Source organism: Odocoileus virginianus, chromosome 1 (genome assembly GCF_023699985.2).
Source record: "Odocoileus virginianus isolate 20LAN1187 ecotype Illinois chromosome 1, Ovbor_1.2, whole genome shotgun sequence".
Lineage (NCBI taxonomy): Eukaryota > Metazoa > Chordata > Mammalia > Artiodactyla > Cervidae > Odocoileus > Odocoileus virginianus.
The window spans coordinates 44276668-44282667 of record NC_069674.1 but is presented as its reverse complement, the minus strand read 5'-3'; positions in this window follow the sequence as shown (position 1 = coordinate 44282667).

Here is a 6000-nt window from a genome sequence, read left to right as displayed (position 1 = left end):
AATTGATGGTATGTCTTTCAGAATCCAAGGAAGAGGTCCTTCTGGGCACTGGGGAGCAGGGCTGCCCCAAGGGGCCTACATAGCAGCTGGTTTTGATCCCTCTTCTGAAGTTTCACATCAAAAGTCCACATTATTAGGAGAGAGAATTTGATTGGTTCGGCTTGAGTCAGGCATCCTCTTCTTCCAAATCAGTGAGTTCTAGTTAACGGCGCAATGACGACAGATATAAAACAGCTCTGAGAAGACCCATGTGGGTAAGGTGCATGGTTCCCCAAAACAAGGCTGGGCAGACAACTTTCTAATGGTTTCTGACAGCTCTGTGGGCAAGCACCCAGATGCTTTGTTTATGTGCTTTGATGGAGGCAGACTCTTGAAGCAAGGGCTTCTGGGTAGTAACATGTCTCCACTCTCTTCCTCTATGGAGAGGTGATATCCTGGGCAATTTGGTTGTAAAGTGCTTGATAGCAAGGGGCACTTTTATCCCATTTTGTACCTCCTTGAACGAAGTGAAGGGCAGAGGAATTTCTGATGTTTAATTTTGCTTCAAGGCCCTCAGTTCTTTTTGATCCTGAAGCTGCCCCTACAGCTTTCTAAAAATCACAGGTTCTGTTTTACATTCTTAAAACATTTGCTGATAACTTGGCAGGCAGATACGGTTTTATTGTGAAGAAATTTTGCCCATTCTCACATGTACTGTTGTGCTGAGAACATGGAATTCAGAGTCAGGAAACTATGTCTGGTTCTTAGAAAACTCTGAGGTGGAAATTATTCTGGGGATCAGCACCTGTGGAGAAAGCTAGAGTGGGCAGAGGGAGAAGGTAAAGTGGGGCGCCATAGCAACAGAGACTCCAGCCAATCCTACAGGGATCTCTGGAGCTAGGAGGGACCTCCACTGGAAAAGAGGCAAGGGAACCAGGACTCTGTACATGGCAGTGATCAGTATGGGGCAAGGGCTTGCCTTGGGTGAGATAGCTTTTTTAGGTCTAAGGCAGGGTCCTGAGAGGGATGAGAACTCCCAGCCTCCAATCCGAGAAGCTGCTAGAGAATGAGTGCTTATCTCAGAATTACAGGCTGAGGACAGGGAGGGTCTCCTTCATCCATCATAGCATATACTCCAGACTTAAATTTCAATTCTTCCCTACCACACTGGCCTGTGAGGTCTTGGGAAGATCATCTGATTTATTTGAATCATCATGTCCTCATCAAAAAATGAACCCAACCAAACCAAATGAACAAACCTCGTTTTAAAAATGGCATGAAGTGAAGAATATTGTGAGCACTTTGGAGGATATTCTCACTTAGTCTGTATTGTTTAATTCTCTCTACAAGTCTATGGCATTGTCTATTTTAGGACAACTATACTGATAAGCAGACAAATCCTCAGAGACATAAGAGTAGTTTGCTTGAATTTGTACAGAGAATACAGTCTCATGTGTTCCAAATGTAAATTCTTATTTTGGCCAATACACTCAACAATAGAAATAACACAAATAATACTAAGACTAGTAATGGCAAATAACCCCTAACTTACATGGTTGTTATGAGAATTGAATGAAAGAAATTTATAAGTCATAAGTTGCTGAAAAAATGAATCAGTATCAGTGTTCCTCAAAATTGTTTTCGTCATCAGTAAGAGATGGGCATGGTCTGTTAGTGTGTTAGTTGCTCAATCGTGTCTGACTCTTTGCAACCCTATGGACTGTAACCTGGCCAGGCTCTTCTGTCCATGGAATTCTCCAGGCAAGAATACTGAAGTGGGTTGCCATTTCCTTCTCCAGGAGACCTTCCCAACCCAGGGATTCTGCATTGCATGCAGATTCTTTACCGCCCGAGCCACCAGGGAAGTCAGGCATGGTCTAATCCATCCTGAAAAAAAATGAGAGAAGGTTTACACTGGATCCTAGAAAATCTCTCCTAGTCAACCTTTAAAAGGCACAGGGCATCATGTTGTCTCCAATTTCTCTAACTGATGTTTTGATTTTTCTGGTTCACTCTTTGAAAGTTTAGTAAATTTGACTCACATATTCTGAGCTGAACTTTACTGTGTGAGAGTTGTGCTTAGGGTGAGGAAATGAAAGAAGTGTTGTCCTTCAGAGATAAAAACGAGACCAGCAGTGACAGTGATGGGGGCTCCTGTTCTGGAGGGAGAGAGACACAAAGGAGCTTGGAACAGGCTCTGGGAGTCTGGACCAGACTCTTAAATTGTCAAGGTGACTCACAGCATAGGTGTCAGCTTGAACTTTATTGACTTTGACTTTCAGGACCCAGTTTTTAAAAGGTGAGGAAGACATGGAAAAGAACCGGGCTGTGACACCTCTACCAATTTGGAAAAAAAAAAAAGCACACAACTCTATATGTAAGGCTTCTTGCCACTGGTGTGTGAAATATTTTACGTGACACACAAAATCCTAGGGAAAATAAGTTGTTTTGAGCACATACATGTACTCAGCAGCATATTTAGATTGGAATTGAAATAATGTCTCCATGTTGTTGTGAAAGCCCACTTTTACACTTGTCTCATAATTACCTTTCTAAAAAATTCCATGTTTCGATTGAATTTTTGCTTATTCTTCTTTCTTGGAAAATAATCAAATGTTACTACTAACATGTACTGTTTGACCAAAGGTATTACTCCTGAACCATTAGGTCTAAAGTTCTGGGTTTTCTCATGTTTATTTTTCCCCCTCTGGCTTCATTTAGTAAATTCCAGATTCTCCAGGGTAGCAAGTTCCGTAGAGGTCAATGGATTCTCATGTCACTGGTTTGTTTACTTTTTGTCTCCACTTGACCTAGATTAAAAAGTCAAGCCTTTTTTGGCAGGAGAAATTATTTGAAAAGGTATTGTAACGTTTTTAGGATGGTTAAAATGAATAGGAAAATTCTTTCTGTGATTATAGAGAGACTAAATCCAGAATGGTTAGTTTGTTTAGTCACGGTTTCCTTGGCTTCAGTGGCAACATGAAAACATGTCTGCTGGGGCTATGATTCTTATCATTGCACGAACCAGTCAATGCAAACGACTGACATTTAATTATGTGTTGGTAGTGTAGACTTGGCTAATGTCTTGGGCATGATGTAGCATAATATATCAAATTATAAAACAACATAGATATACATATCATGTGTGTGCTTAGTCACTCAGTCGTGTCCGACTCTTTGCGACCCCTTGGACTGTAGCCCATTAGGCCCCTCTGTCCATGGGGATTCTCCAGGCAAGAAAACTGGAGTGGGTTGCCATTTCCTTCTCCATGGAAATTTTCCCAACCCAGGGATTGAACCCAGGTCTCCCCAGTTGCAGGGAGATTCTTTACCAGCTGAGCTACCAGGGAAGCATATATTATAGCTAAAGACAGTTTTGGTTGTGATTTGTAGCAGAGAAGAAAAAATAGTAAAATCTTGAACATGTTTGTTTTACTCTTTTGTTCCCAAAACTTTGTTGTCCTTTGACTCAGAATTGTGAACAAATGAAAAGTGTCCCTTGGCATAAGATGCAAAGCTCATGAAGACCATTAAAAAATTGTTTCACATTTTCACCTATAAAATATTGGAGACACGATATACTTAAAACAACAATTAGCCTTCGGAATGAATATCATAGCAGAAACATCCTTCATGTGTGTGGTCTAGTCAAAATTCCTATTTTAATCTGAGGAATGTAAATACAATTATGAGGGGCTTCCCAGGTGGCGTGAGTGGTAAAGAACCAGTGCCAGAGACTTAAGAGAGGTGGTTCAGTTGTTGGGTCGGGAAGATTCCCTGGAGGAGGGCACGCAGCCCACTCCACTGTTCTTGCTTGGAGAATCCCATGGACTGTGGAGCCTGGTGGGGTACAGTCCACATGGTGGCAAAGAGTCAGACATGACTGAAGCAAGTTAGCATGCACGTAAATACAATTATCCGTCTTATAATACAGGTCAGGGTTATCTCAGTCTTAGCAGTGTTGACATTTTGCGCTGGAGAATTCTTTGTTCTGCACTGTAGAATATTTAGTAGCATCCTTAGCATCCAGTAAGTAGATGTTGGTGAAGTGAAGTGTTAGTCGCTCAGTCGTGTCTGACTCTTTGTGATCCCATGGGCTGTAGCCCATCAGGCTCCTCTGTCCATGGGATTCTCCAGGAAAGAAAACTGGGGTGGGTTGCCATTTCCTTCTCCATGGAAATTTTCCTAACCCAGGGATCGAACCCAGGTTTCCTGCATTGTAGGCAGATCCTTTACTGTCTGAGACACCAGGGAAGCTCCTAGATGTTGGTAACACCTCCAATCTCCCCCTTCCCCAGCTGTGACAACCAAAAATATCTCCAGACATAGCCAAGTGTCCTGGGTGTGGGGGAAGGGGCAAATTACCCCAGTGGAGAATCCATACATAAAGACTCCTGGGTTTCATGGTGACGTTCCATATTATAATTTAAACACAAAATTTACCTATGGAAAATATTTGAAAGAGCTATAATCTTTGCTAAGAAGATTAAAAAAGGGAACTAATATGTCTGGCACACAGTGGCTAGAAAAAAATGTCTTTGTGTGAACCTTCCAGTGCTGTGATTTAGTGAGACATTTAGAGGAGGAGAGACTTCAAGGCCTTTCTGTTTTCAAGCCCATAGAATCCAATGGCATGTTTTGAAAATTACAGCTAAAGTAACTGAAGTATAAATTGTGTAATTCTCATATTGCCTTCATTTCAAAAAGGAAAATAACATTTAGATTTAGAGAGAAAGAAGTTGTCAGCAGCTATGGAAAGTCTCTTGGTAAGTCTAACTATACCAAAGACCATGGGAATAAAATTAGGCCTTTTCTCAGTGATGTTGCCGTGGAGAATTGTATTTTCATCCTTCATCCACATGATTTTCTCATTTATAGCGTGCAAGTATAGGATTGAGAGTACCACTATTGTTAATATTTTCCTGTCAACAACTGTTCCTATATACTCTTCTGTTTTTCCTTTTATGTCTTTGTTAAACTTATTTATATTTCTCTAGAGTTAAATAAAAATGGATTCACAATACATTTGGCTTTAGGATTTACAACAATTGGCCTTACCATTTGACTTTTATGCATACATGCAAGTGTGTATGGATGAGTTCTTGGAGGAACCCCAAGTTGGCCTGCCTTTTTATGTCCATTTATAAATCTCTCCTTCAACATGTCTTCCACCTACAGCACGTATGTTGTCCTTAGGAAAAGGTGTCTTCAACATTTTTTAGTTTAAATTCAGTCAGATCCAGATTTTGCATCAAAATGCATTGTAGGAGTCAGAATACACTTAAAGTACAAAAGCTCGGTCATCTTCCTCTCTCCGGTCAGGTGTACATGCAGTGGTCTGACTTTCCTGGGAGAGACTGCTCTGGCCTTTCAAGGCATGCGTTTACTCCCACAGCTGCTTGCCTGCCCCACAGCTAGTCTGAACATCTTGGCAAAGTCTCCATTAAGTATGTTGGGTTGTGCAGTTTATTTTCTCCCATCATCTTCACCACTCCCCTTTCTTAAAGATAATTCACATTTTTTGAAGCTTAAAGAAAATGGTGGAAATCTTTTATTTGACTCTTGTCCCTCATCTGCCCATTTCCTGTCTTCTTCCAGCTACAGTTAACCACTATTGTCAGTTTCTTATGTGTCCTTCCAGAATTTATATATATATATATACATATTCAAGCACATACCATTATCTCTTTTCTTTCTTCCTCAAAAGAGAAGATGTCATACATGAAGCGGAGCACATTGCTTTTTCTACCTACCAATTTTCCTTGGGGGACCTTTCCATAGCAGTACACAAAGAGCTTGCTTATTTTTACATTATATTCATACACTATATGAATGTACATAATTTATTTATTCCCATATAGATGGACACTTGCATTAGTTCCATTCTTTCACTATCACATTAGTAGTGAAGAACATTTAACCATTATGTTTTGTACAAGTGCAAGTATATATGCAGGATAAATTCACAAAGTGAAACTGCAGGGTCCAGGGATATTGCAGTTGTAATTTTGACAGATACTG